Source organism: Castor canadensis, chromosome 6, assembly GCF_047511655.1.
Source record: "Castor canadensis chromosome 6, mCasCan1.hap1v2, whole genome shotgun sequence".
Classification (NCBI taxonomy): domain Eukaryota; kingdom Metazoa; phylum Chordata; class Mammalia; order Rodentia; family Castoridae; genus Castor; species Castor canadensis.
In genome coordinates, this window is record NC_133391.1 from 35,067,142 (window position 1) to 35,080,543 (window position 13,402).

A 13,402-nucleotide genomic window follows, 5' to 3' on the forward strand; every position below is an offset into this window, starting at 1 on the left:
TCTCCCAACATCCATTTTCTACCTCTTCCTCAGTAATTTAATACCTAAAACCTAGTTGGGTGTAATGCCATGTAAATAAAATAACGCATCCCACAGAATTTCTTGCAGCTAGATACAGTCATGTAACTTAACTTTGGCCAAAGAGATTTGAGTGAAAGTACTACATTGCAACTTCCAGACCATACTTAAGAGGTATACTCTTCCATAGCTCTTCCTTCATCCTATACCTGAAATATGACTGTTATGACTACAGCTCTAGCAACCACGTGGATGCTGAGGACACAGGCCAACCCTGGCAAAGACACAGGTATGTGTTAGAAAGAACTTGGGTTTGGGGTGTGGGTCAGGTGGTTAGAGCACTTGCCTAGAAAGTATGAGCACCTAAATTTAAAAGACGTGAACACTGACAACTGTACAAAGTTCTAAATGTCTTTGATATATCGCTGATGATATTTAAGGGTTCTCTGTTACAGGTCACTGGATCTAATCCTAACAATTATACCTTATACCCTGTTCAAAAACTGGACTTTTTAAAATGTCACAATGTACCCCCAATACCATAATAAAAAATAAAACAAATTAGAAATTACTCCCTTGACATCACTGAGTATTGCATGCAAGCAAGGAATATTAAGTATTTAAATAGGACTCTCTTCACACTAGCAAAAAAAAACACTTTTACATTTTTATCATGACTCTTAGTATTTCTACATTCTAATAAATACTAGAACATGATAAAGCGAGAGAGCACACAGGGAGGTATGAGGATAGGTAAGACACCCAAAAAACTAGATAGCATTTGTTGCCCTCAACGCAGAGAAACTGAAGCAGATACTTTAAAGCAACTGAGGCCAATAGGAGAAGGGGACCAGGAACTAGAGAAAAGGTTAGATCAAGAAGAATTAACCTAGAAGGTAGCACACGTGTACAGGAAATCAATGCGAGTCAACTCCCTGTATAGCTATCCTTATCTCAACTAGCAAAAACCCCTTGTTCCTTCCTATTATTGCTTATACTTTCTCTTCAACAAAATTAGAGATAAAGGCAAAATAGTTTCTGTCGGGTAGCAAGGGGGAAGGGGGGTGGGGGGAGCAGTGGGGGGGTATATGGGAGGGGGCAGGGGGAAGGGGGGGAAAATACTAGAATTGACTAGCAAACTATTCAAAGTTAAAAATTAGTCACAATTCCAGATAAGCAAAGTATGAAAACAGTAGTACTAAGTAGACAAGACTAAGTAGTCAGTTAAGTAATTCATTATTTAAGTGCCTATCTTCACTACACCTGAAGATACCAGAGTTCAAAAAAATTAGACATAGTGTTACCACAAAGGTAAAAAGGATCTGATGCTAAAATGTCATAAGGAAGAAATTCAACATAACTTGTTAGTGAAAAGCAAATCAAAATTACAATGAGCTGTGTATCTCTAATCCCAACACTGAAGAGGTTGAGAAGGTAAGACCTGATCTCAGGCCACCCTGGTTGGCCCTCTCACTCACACACACACACACACACACACACAGCTAACCACCACCTCACACTCATTAGGATAGCTACCATTTAAAAAAAATAATAATACAGCTGGGCATGGTGGTGATATACACATGTAATTCCACCACTGGGGAAGCAGAGGCAGGAGGATCAGGAGTTGGAACCCAGCATGGGCTATATAGCTGAATTCCAGGCCAGCTTTGACTACATATTAGAGACAAAACAAAAGAAATGAAACCAGAAGCCAGTGTGAGGACACAAAGGCAACCCCAGCGCTAAGGAGGATAAGATGGAGTTTAAGGCCAGCTTGGGCTGTATAGTAAGACCTCAACTAAGTAAATATTTGGGTATAAACCCAAAAGCACTGAAAGCAGGGTCTGAACAGACATTTGTACATCCATGTTCACAGCAGCATTACTGGTAACAGCCACATGGCAGAAGCAAACCAGATATCTACAGATGCATGAATAAGCAAATCAGGATGTATATACACACAATGGAATAGTATTTGATACATGCTACAGCCTAGATGAATTCTAAGGACACTGCTAAATGGAATAAGCCAGTCACAGAATGACAAACATTGCATAAGGTACCCAGACTAGTCAAATCCATAGAGATAGACAGTAGAACAGTAGCTGCCAGAGGCTGGATTAGGGAAATGAGGATTTGTTTACTGCATGGAGGGTCAGTTTTGAAGTCAGTGGTCACACAACATGAATGTACTCAATGCCACTGAACTTTACATCTTAAAATCATTTCCTGTGTATTTTATGACCCTAGAAAAAAATTTTTAAAATCCATACATGAACTGCAAATTTTTTCATTTTTCCAACTAGAGTCATAAAAATGCTTTTACTTAAATTATATGTAGCTTGATTACTAAAATTCTCCCAAAATTTGGACTATAGTGTAAAAACCTACAAAGCATTATAAAAAGGCAAGGCGGAAAGGCTCTCTGAAATCCAAGTAAAACTGCCAATGTTTTTAATTAATATAGAAAAGTTACAAATAGGCCTGGAACATGGCACACATTTTGGAAAAAGTTCCTGAGATTCAATGCATAAGTGCAGCTCAAAGTATATAACATAAATATCAGGCCTGTCCTCGTATTTTCTTTCCAGATATTACTGTACTTTGAAAAAGGGTTAAAACTCTACTCATTTACTCAAGCCCAAGGCTTGACTAACTAAATTACAGGTCAGAGAAATAACCTAACAGCTGAGCACCCCAAATCACCAAGGGGAGAATTCCAAATCACTATGGTCAATTTTTATGAATTTCAGATGCAGTTTTCTGATAAAAGTACCAAAAGCTCAAATGCTGCCCAAAATGGGAGCGCAAATTAGCAAAAAAATGGTCTCTGATCTTACATAGCAATTCTACATTGTATTTGAGAAATTATGTCTAAACTTTTAAGACATGAAGCTAGTGTCAGGAGAAAAAGAAAAAAAAATGGAATACAAGGAGCTAATGTTTCACAGAGTGAACACATTTAAGGGATGGATAGTTTTGAATTTATTATAAACTCATAACATATGGTTACTTTGGGGGGGGTTAAAAAAAAGTAGTAAAATTAATCAGGCACATAAACACAGGTTTTTGTTTAGTCAACTTGTCAATCCACAAGATGGTACACATTTCATGAGAACTTAGTACACTTCTCCAGACACTAATGGGAGAACTAACTGATTAAAAAGTACAGTGATCACTGAAACTTGACTGAAACCTCCATGAAGACAGAACCCAAATTTGTGTTATTCTCTGCTGCTATCCCCAGTGGGCAGCAGAGAACATAAACTGACAAGCTAAGGAATTACTGAGTTGGCTATGCCAAATCAATACTAAATACCAGGCAAATTTGTGTCCCCTTAAGATCTAAATGTAATTGTCAATTTTTTTTTAAAGTTTCTCTGAAAAGTACATGGGGTGGGGGGGAGTTTTAGGGGTATAATTGAGATAGCATTTGCCTAACATGCACAAAACCCTGGGTACAATCCCCAGCACTACTCAAAAAACCTAATGCAACTTTCCATTATCATACCACTGATCCTGAAACAGGTGAAAACAAAAAAAAAAAAACAAAAAACAAAGTTTCAGTAAGAGGAAAAAAGATGTAAAAGATATAAGCAGATGAGTTCCATGCAGACCACCTTCTAAGGGAAAAGTGGCTAGCTGTGGCTTTGTCCTCCTGGCCAGTTTGAGAGAGAGACCCCCCCCCCACTACCACACATACCCTGGAAAATTAAAATAACAGCACAGCATTAGTTACTATGAAGTTAGAAAGTCAGTCCTTTTTCTGCAAGCCTAGAGTGTACAGACCCATGGCACAAGAATCTAAAATACATATGTGCAAGATATTTTTGGAAGTACTATTTTATTTCTGAACAATCCTAATATGACAAGCAGGAAAACTCCAAGTAATGAAAGACAATTTCCCCAACATCTGTACCTAATCCCTCTACTCAACCTCTCAAGACAATTGCACATGTCAGCACAGCTAATATTTTTAAGTAATACCTGTATCACTGATCCTATCACAATCATCTCCTTTGGGTTTTAGAATAAGTATCATAATTTCTAAAGATTATTTTCTCTTACACTTGTTGACTTAATCCCACTTTCAGAATATTCTGCAAACTCACCTGCTGTAAAAATAGTCTCTTTAGGAATTTATATCACTAAAGTGTCCCCCAAAACAGCTGCCAGCAAGGAGCAAACAATAAGCTATCCTCCTTACTCTATGTTTGGCTTTTCTCATGGGTATAGAAGTTCTTCCTCCACCTATTTTCACTCAGTACAATGTCTCTATGCCTGCTTCCTGGAAGATGAACAACTCTCTGCTCTGTTCCTTTCCCTCAATTCCTACTAGTGGTCATGGTCCATCAGTCATCCAGCTCACAGAAAAGGGAGCTTTAAGAAAATCTACTGACTTTATGCTCAATAGTAAGCCCCAGAGAAAAGGGGGAATAGAGAGGTACCTAAAAGATGTTTTGGTTGGGAGCATGGCTCAAATAGTAGAGCACCTGCCTAACAATCCTGAGGCCCTAAACTCAATCCCAGTACCACCAAAAAGAAAAAAGCAAATCAAAGATATGCTTGTCCATGTGTCCCAAACTTATGCCTGACACTTGGTTCATGTTCAATGATCAGAAGAAAAAAAAGAATGTCCACTTTAGTGTGTTTCTTCACAATATGGCTGAGAAAGGGGTAGACAACATCTAAGACTTTGCTAGTAATTTCCGAGAGCAAATGGAGACTGAGAGAAAAGAGGGAAGGGGAGGGCTGTTACTCTCACCTGTCTCCAGGTGCAACTCCTGAAGTCATTGTATTCAATGGGAACTCTAAAGAAAGATAAGAAAAATACAAAAACTATACACTATAAACTTAGGTAAGTAGAATTACAGCTGAGCAATGGGCTCTGGCTTAGATGCTCAGCTCTTACCCAACTCCCTCCCCCCACACTGCATGTGACTGAATTTGCTCTTCTCCCTTAGCTCTTTCCTCAGAATCAGACCGCCCCCCTCCCTGACAAAGGACTCCAGCACCTGATGGAGTTAAGAGAAGACATGAAAGAACAGGGAGACAGAGAAAGATTGATTAAAAAACAAAACAAAACAAAAAAAAGCCATTTGCCAAACTAATAACTGAAATTAATAGCACTGATGAGATAGGTTTCTTTCTAAGAGTACTTGAAAACAAAATAGTTTTCTCCTTTCACGAACTAACCCGGTAACACACAGAACTATTAGGAATTAACTATGACTTCTTAAAATTAAAGTGACAATTAAAAATTTTTAACATTATATAGCCATAACTGGAAGTTGTGTTTCATTCCAGATGAGTACCTTAAAAGTATTTCTGCCAATTAACTGTTTTTAAAGACTTAAAACAAAATAGAACTGATTTTTTAAAACTACACAATATTGTGAAAGGGAGAAAGATTTAAATAACATTTGCGTCTTAATGGTTACAGTTAGTAATAAAATAACAAAGCTGACAAAAGGAAAATCTTCCTTATTAAACTGGTATACTTTCCACACTGACGAAGAATTTAACCCAACTCCACAAAGACTTGGGGAAGATGTATGCAATTAATGAAAAAATTGAAAGAATTTACATTCTAGTTTTCCTCAGCACAGTTAGTATAATAACGCCATTGATAGAACAGAATTAACGCCCCACCTCTATTCACAAACAGGATCAGATCCTGGGATTACAAATCTGGGGTCAAAGATAAATTAATAAGGGTGACGTTATCCTCTATATGGGACTGGGGGAGAATAATCCTATGGACAAGCAATTATTTGGTCACCCTCTTCCTATCCAGAAAGCCGTCAAAGGAAAAGGGAGAATGACTCTCCAAAATTTTCAGTTAAGGACAGCAAGCGCGGGGTGAACCACACAGCCACCACCACCCCCCACCTTTCCATCGCGGAATTCTCCCGAGAGAACAGGGACCAAGCGGAGCCACACCCCTGGGGACAGACAGGTCGGCCACCGCAGGTTCACTGCCGCCAGCATCCCCGGGTCACCACACCCCCCTCCTGGCAGGAAACCCGACCGGCGAGGCCTCTGCCTCCCTCACGCACGTCCCCGGCCCCCCGCACCCGGGCGACCTCGGGGCTCCGCCTCGCCTCCCGGGGCCTCCCGAGCCCCTGACGGGCCCGACGCGCTCCGCCCGCCCCTCCCGGCCCGGCCCGGCCCGGCGACCCCGAGGCGCGCCCCCGCCGACGCCCCCACGCCGCCGAGGGACCAGCGGCCCGCCGCTCACCTGGTTCGGCGGCCTGGCCGGGCCGGGCTGCGGCCTCGGAGGAAGCGCGGGCCGCGGGTCCGGCTGGAAGTCTGCTGAGGCGGAGGGGGAGGGGTCGGGATGCCGGGAGCCGCCTCCTTTCTCCTCCGCCGCCCGCGGCTCCCGCAGCCAGGCCGCGCGTCCTCGCCCACTTTCTCACGGCCTCGCGGTCGGGATGCCTCTCTCTCACCCCCACTCCCACACACACACTCACTCGCTCGCTCAGTCACTCACTCTCTCACTCACTCACTCCCACAAGCTCGCGCCCGTCCGCTCCTCGTTCCCTCATTCGCTTGTCGCGCGCGCGCGCGCGCGCGGCCCCGTTTACATACACAGAGAGAGAGCGCGCGCGCGCGCGACGCCAGCCGAGGCCGCCCCGCGCTTCCCCCAGACCTAGGCGTCGCGCGCGCCCCCCGCCCCGCCCCGCCCCACCCGCGAGCAGAGCGCACGCGCGCGCGCCCCGTCCCGGCCCCGCCCCGCCCTCTCGGCTTCGCAGCTCGGCGGGCAGGGGTCGAGGGCCTTGGAGGAAAGGAGGAAGCCAGCCCCGCGGATCTGACACCTGTATGGAGACCCGCCCGGGTCCCGGTCCGCGGCCACAGCCATCGCTGGCCTCCCGAGCTGCAGAGCGACGGACACGCGCGCGCTGGAGTAGGGAGCTCGAGAGCGCCCCGAGCACGCGCTTTCCCACCCGCCCCAAACCGTCCTCGCTGAGAAAGGGAAACGGGTGGGGGGCGAGATTTGGTCCCAACTCGAAATCGCGAGATCAGTCCCTTCCGTTGTGCGCCCTCCCGGTCCTCACAGTCCCTGCTGAGGCTGCAGCCCTCTGCACTCGACAAGGCCGCGAGCCTCCCCCATCCCCTTGGAGCTCCACGCAGTGTCCTGCCTGCGAACCGCGCCTCCTACCCGGCCCTTCTCGGCCTCCTCCAGTCCTCTTCCCCTGGTCCTGCCCTCCAGGAGGCAAAGATCTGGGGAGAAAGATCATTGATGTCTGTAACATGGTCCTTATCCATGCATGGATACGGACAATGTCTTTGTATAGGGAGAAGCAAATTTTAAAACTACATCCCAGCACTATGGGGGTGGGAGGGAGGAAGGGGAGAGCTGAGGCAGGAAGATTGCAAGTTCAAGGCCATCCTGGGCTGCATTGCAAACTCCTGTCCCAAAGACTATGTCTATAACGCGCAGATTTGAAGCTATAGATGCAACCAGCTCTGCCACTTACACTTACAAACCAGTATAAACCTAAAAGTCTATTCGAAGGTTACTGTGAGAATGAAAGTTGTTATAGTAAGCATTTTGTAAATTCTAAAACCCCATGAAGAAGTAAAATCATAATCTCAAGGACGCTAAGAATTTGAATATGTTCAGTTATATTACTACCTTTTTCTGGACCTCCTTTACCTGTCTAGAATTATTTTCCAAATAATTTTAGTCATTCTGGATGTGAGCTACAACAATGTCCTAACTAGTTTTTACAGGTCACATCCGCTTCTCAATAACCTCACCCAAACAACTTCTACTCAGCACTTCTTTCCCAATAATTTCATCATCTGTTAGGAGTGTTTTTGCTGACTTCCTTCAGGGTACTGAGAGTCCTTAGAACCTGATATAGGAGTTAGACAGGGGAGTCAGAAGACCTGATGACTGAGAATGACGTTTTGGGTGTTCATTGAAAAAAAAAAAAAATCACATTCTGTCTTGCTAACTCTAAAGGAATAACTTGTGTCCTACAGCAGGGTCTTGCTGACCCTGGGCCCCTGCTGCCTGGGAAAAAAATGACAGCCCTGGTCTGACCATCCAAGGCCAAGAACCTTGGGTTGTACTAGATAGGGAATATCAGACTATTAACTCTCTGTGCCAGTTGAACTTCAAAAATGCTGTCACCCATTAAACTACCACAAACATCCCAAAATATTCTTGATGAATACAATACTACCTTTGACTTACATCAAGGGTGGGGGAGGGGACTACTTTTTAAACAAATCCAATAAGGCTTATTCACTATGTTGATAAAATAAGGTTCACGTTAATAATGATCATTTCACTCTCCATATTTTTTTGTATAAAGTAATGAGGGAGCTGAAATTTTCACCATTTCCACAACCAGAGCCAAGAGAGGCTGTACATAATAGATTCAGTCTTAACCTTTAAGGCTTCATGATTGATGTGTACACAGGTATGGTCTTTTATTTCCTTTGGATAGCAACATATGCTCTCAAAAGTACTAAGAAACTTGTTTTGGCTTAATCATCCACCATTTATTTTTAACCAGTGAATTATTTGTCAGAAGGCTCTAAGGTCAGTTGAATCCCTTGGGAAGTCCTATAAGTAACTTAGCATCCCCCAGAGTCAAATAAATCTGATTTGAAATCCCAGCTTTACTTATTAGCTACAAGGGATTGTTGCTTAACTTCCATAAATCTCAGTTTTCTCACCAACAAAATGAAGAGCTCATTAGCACTACTCTATTAAGTGATAAGGATTAAGAAGGTAACTCAAACATAATGCATGTAAAATGGTAAGTGCTCAATATTCATTATTATTCAAGTTGATGCCAAAATAGTCACATGGCAATTACAGAGAAATTACACAAGGTTTAGGTATGTGTGGTAATAGCAATATATATTCATTGCATGTCCGTGAATGTGGGAGCATCTCAATGGGTGAAGTCTTTGAGACAAATTCAGTCTATCCTTTCTCTAAACCACACCAAGTTTGCTTTTATCCCTAGATACATAAGAGCCACAGAGCTTCCAAAAATGGATGAGATTAGGTGGCACTGAAATCCAAGGACTTTTGCCTGTCCTCACCAGCTTTCCTTGTAGGTTACGTCCCCTTCTCAGTCACCTCAGCTAACAACTTCTGTCCATCACTCCTTTCTCATTCGGTTACTAGTATAGTTTCATCATATGTCTGCTGCCTGGTTTTTTGTTTTGTTTTGTTTTGCTGATTTCCCTAAGGATACTGAGAGTCTTTTAAGAGCTGAAGTATAACAAGGGCGAAGCTGCTGGAGCCAGGCTGTCTAGATTGGATTTCCTGTTCCACTGCCTGTGTGATCTTCTATAGTAACTTAACCTCTCAGGTTCTTATTCTACTTACCTGCATATTTAAGGATAAATATTTAAGCTACTTCTAAATTGGCATAAGTTATTCATGAATTAATAAACACAGGTGTCCCTTGGTATCCATGGGTGATCAATTCCAAGGGAGCCAAGAGGTTAGAGCTCTTCAGGGGATTTTAATGTGCACCTAAGTATAATCCAACAGAGATGTTAGAATTAAATTATATTTGATTGTGTTGAATGCACATGATATTTGCTCAATTCAGTTGTTCAGTCACATTCGCTGGTTAGAATACAATGGCAGCACAAAGAATTTTTAAGTTCCTGGTGACAGAACATCAAAATACCAGGAAGATATATGAAAGCAAAGGTTTGATGAAAACAAAATCTACCTAACAATCTTGCCCAGGTCCAGCCAGCCAACTTTTTATAAAGACATAGTCTCACTATGTAGCCCAGGCTGGACTCCAACTTTTGTGTGTGTGTGTTACTGGGACTTGAACTCAGGGCCTTCACCTTCAGCCACTTCACCAGCCCTATTTTTGTGAAGGGTTTTTCCAGATAGGGGCTCACGAACTATTTGTCTGGGCTGGCTTCAGACTGTGATCCCCCTGATCTCTGCCTCCTGAGTATTTTAGGATTACAGGCATGAGGCACTGGCACCTCAGCTGGACTCCAACTTCTGACCCTCCCAATGCAGGAATTACATAGGCATGTGTCCCCACCCCTGGCTCTCCTTGGCTCTTGATTCTGCTTTTATTAGGTGTGTATATAGAAAAGCATAACTCACTCATGGAGCAACACTAAGTTTTTTCTAGATTGCAGGTCAATTGAAAATCTTTTAGATGCCCCATAGGCACCACTGTTGCAAATGTTTCTGAGTTTAAAGACAAAAACAAGCTGGGATTTGGTCAAAACTGAATCAGGAGAGTTGTAAACATGAATTTAATCCCTGAATCCAGGATGGTTTATCAGTATCTTAAAATAGTACTATTTGTAGAGTATCTCGTGTGAGTATTGCAAAAATCACGTGGCTAGAAAAGGTGGTGGAGGTCTGATAGCAGAACCTTCAGCAAGAAAAGGAACAGCAGCTGCAGTAAATGTAGCTCTGGGCACCGCTTCCTCTCCCAGAGCCAGCCGGCTAGAACCAGCCAGCAAGTCTTCGCAGTTAGAATAGCTAAACACTGCTCCAGCTTTTCCCCTCCCACGTCCCTCCTCCTTTCCCTCGACTCCATTTCTGCACATTAAACTGAGTGCCTTTAACTCTGCTAAGACAATGCCATGCCAGACACAAAGAGGGATGGGGTGGGGAAAGGAATGAAGGATCTCAAATTGGCTGAATCAGAGAAAGGTGCGATTGAACGAATAGAAAAAGTCTTAGAGGGGCAATGTGGGTCTCCCCTCTCCCCCACTGTTTAATTGCATCTGGTTAAGATTTTTTTTCTCTTCCATAGTAATCACCTGGGAAGCTTGTTTAAAATGTAGATTCCGTGGCCCATACCTCTGACCTTCTAAATCACCCTGTGTAGCCGCACTTCATGGCAGTCCAAAGCTAAAATCATCCCTAAATCTGCATTTTTAATTAATAAGCATATCAAGTAATTCTTAAATGCATTGAAGTTTGAAAACAGTGTCCTAAGGAGACTGAAATAGATATCTGTAGAATGCTCCTTGTTTAAGGCACTCACATTTATAAAATTGTCACCTCAAGCAACCTTGAACAGTTGAGCAAACATTGTTAGTCCCCTCAACAGGAGACAATTGAGACAATGAAATTAAATCACTACTGACAATTTCCTGGTCTCCTGATTACTCATCCATGGGAGTATTTAAAATACCAATTTTGGAAGAATAGAGGAAAAAATGAGATAAGTAAATTTGAAAAGGCAATATGTGCTTCTAAATAGCAAGAGCCAAGTAATAAAGTGGGTGGGGGGAGACTGGAGGCGTGGCTCAAGCCATAAAGCACTTGCAAGCACAAAGTCCTGAGTTCAAACCCTAGTCCCACAAAAAAAAAAAAAAAAAAAAATATATATATATATATATACCAGGACCAGGTACCCGTGGCTTGTGCCTATAATCCTAGTTACTTCAGAGGCTGAGATCTGGAGGATTGAGGTTCAAGGCCAGGCCCCATCTCCAGAAATAACCAGAGCCAAAGCAGACTGGAGGTGTGGCAGAGAGGTAGAGTGCCTGCTTTGCAAGCATGAAGCCCTGAGTTCAAACACCAAAAAAAACAAAAAAAGTGATGGTGGGGAACAGAAGAGATGAAAGTCTTGGAGAAAGATGTAGGAAACTTCATCAAAGGCGCAAGATCCCTCACTTGGTGCAAGGAAGCAATTTATCCATGAACTCCAACCAGGGGACTAATATTCAAATAACATAAGCATTATGTGGATCTGTCATCCATTTATGTACCAGCAGCACCCTGACAGAGTTAATTAATTCAAACATCTCTAAAGGGTGGGAACCATAGCCATGGTCTTGGTCCTTTGCTATCTTTTGTACAATGAAAAAAAATAAAGACTAGGGAGCACTATTTGTTAAAGTTCGTGTAATTATCCTACATGCCAAGAAATAGCAGTCGTCTATTCTGCTCAAATTCATACCTGCCCTATTTCTTCATTTTATTTTAAGTCATTTCTACTCTCTTGGTTTCAAGCCCATATTGGTCATTGAGCTATTTGTTTATTTATTCATTTATTTATAGCCTTCTTTGTTTTTCTTATTTAACCTCTCTCCATCAACCGGTGAATCCCTCAACTCCCTCTTTTTTTGATTCATCTTCTCCTTCAGTGCCTTTCAATTTGGGTTTTAGCCTTACAAATTGACACAGTGAAGAAAGAAAAAAAGGAAAACAAGACCAATGGGAAATGACAGAGAAAGTACCAGAAGTGTCTCTTACTATACAGGTCCCCATTGGATTTGCTACTTCCCAGAACTTTTCTGGACAACTGGCCCGCTTAATAAATAAATGGTGAATTTAGACTTAGGCATGAAGAAAATATCACAGAAATGTTTGTGTTACATAGTTATATCTCCATCCCTTGTCTCATTTTAAGCCGAACCGACTTTAGATCATGGAATATACTAAGAGCTTTTATAGTATATAATAAGCTGTTTATTCCACAATACTACTGGGTTTGAGTATCATTACAAACAAGGAAACTGAGGCATGTGTTAAGTAGCTTGTCAAAGTCACAGAACCTCCACTAACTGGTGGAGCCAACTTGAATCCAAGTAACAAAGTATGTGCTGATAACCACTTTGTTCCAACACTTTTTTTTATTTTTTGGCAGTACTGGAGTTTGAACTCAGGGCCTTCACCTTGAGCCACTCCACCAGCCCTATTTTTGTGAAGGGTTTTTCGAGATAGGGTTTGGTGAACTATTTGCTCAGGCTGGCCTCGAACCATGATCCTTCTGATCTCTGCCTCCTGAGTAGCTGGGATTACAGGCATGAGCCACTGGCTCCAACACTTCTTATAACCCATGAAAAGACTGTAAAATTAGTTGGCTACAGTTTTCCCACTTCTTGTTAAGTTTAATTTAGATATCAATGCCGGCTGTTTGGGCTATTAAAAATTTTTAAAATAATGGTACATGTTGGAATTTGCCACAAAGGATCTAAGAATCCATCTAACAAATGTCACCCATAAAGATTCAACAAAAAAGTTGCTAATGCATGCATGATTCTTCAATTATGTGTAGATTGTTTTGGATGAGTAAAGCAGAGCTCCATTTAAGTCTAATGAATTTGCTAATGTCATAAAAGCTTTTCGTCTTTGTTTTTTCTCTTTAGATATGAAAAATAAAACTGTCTTAAGAAAGTCTGTAAAATAACAAGATTTAAAAAGGGACCACTGACATACTGGAGCAACGAGGGTCTAGCAGAAAACCAGTTTAATGGAAAACCATGGTTTAGTGCCTAATAAAAGAGGGTAAAAGTGGGTCAGTGTTCCTGACATCACAGCTGGTAGAGAATGATGTCACTGAGAAAAGGGGTTTGGGGATGTGGAATTTCAGGTGGGGAGGTGGAGAGACCCTCTAAAGGCAGACTG

The 13,402-nt window shown here is 42.3% G+C and overlaps 1 protein-coding gene across 10 annotated transcripts in view; it reads right to left on the reverse strand.

Annotated features, from left to right (window-relative positions):
- The window catches only part of Rimklb (ribosomal modification protein rimK like family member B), a 49,554-nt gene that overhangs the window by 27,777 nt on the left and 8,375 nt on the right, over positions 1–13,402 (reverse strand). For 6 of the 10 annotated variants that reach the window (XM_020181555.2, XM_074076113.1, XM_074076109.1 and 3 more), the window contains exon 1: positions 6,263–6,593. The exons of 1 other annotated variant lie outside the window; for it this stretch is intronic. The gene's annotated coding sequence lies outside the window, so the exon portion shown is untranslated. Of the gene's footprint in view, positions 1–4,786; positions 4,833–6,262; positions 6,595–6,839; positions 6,988–13,402 lie in introns of those variants that run through there. 3 more of the 10 variants (XM_074076107.1, XM_074076110.1, XM_020181554.2) reach the window with 3 other exon arrangements.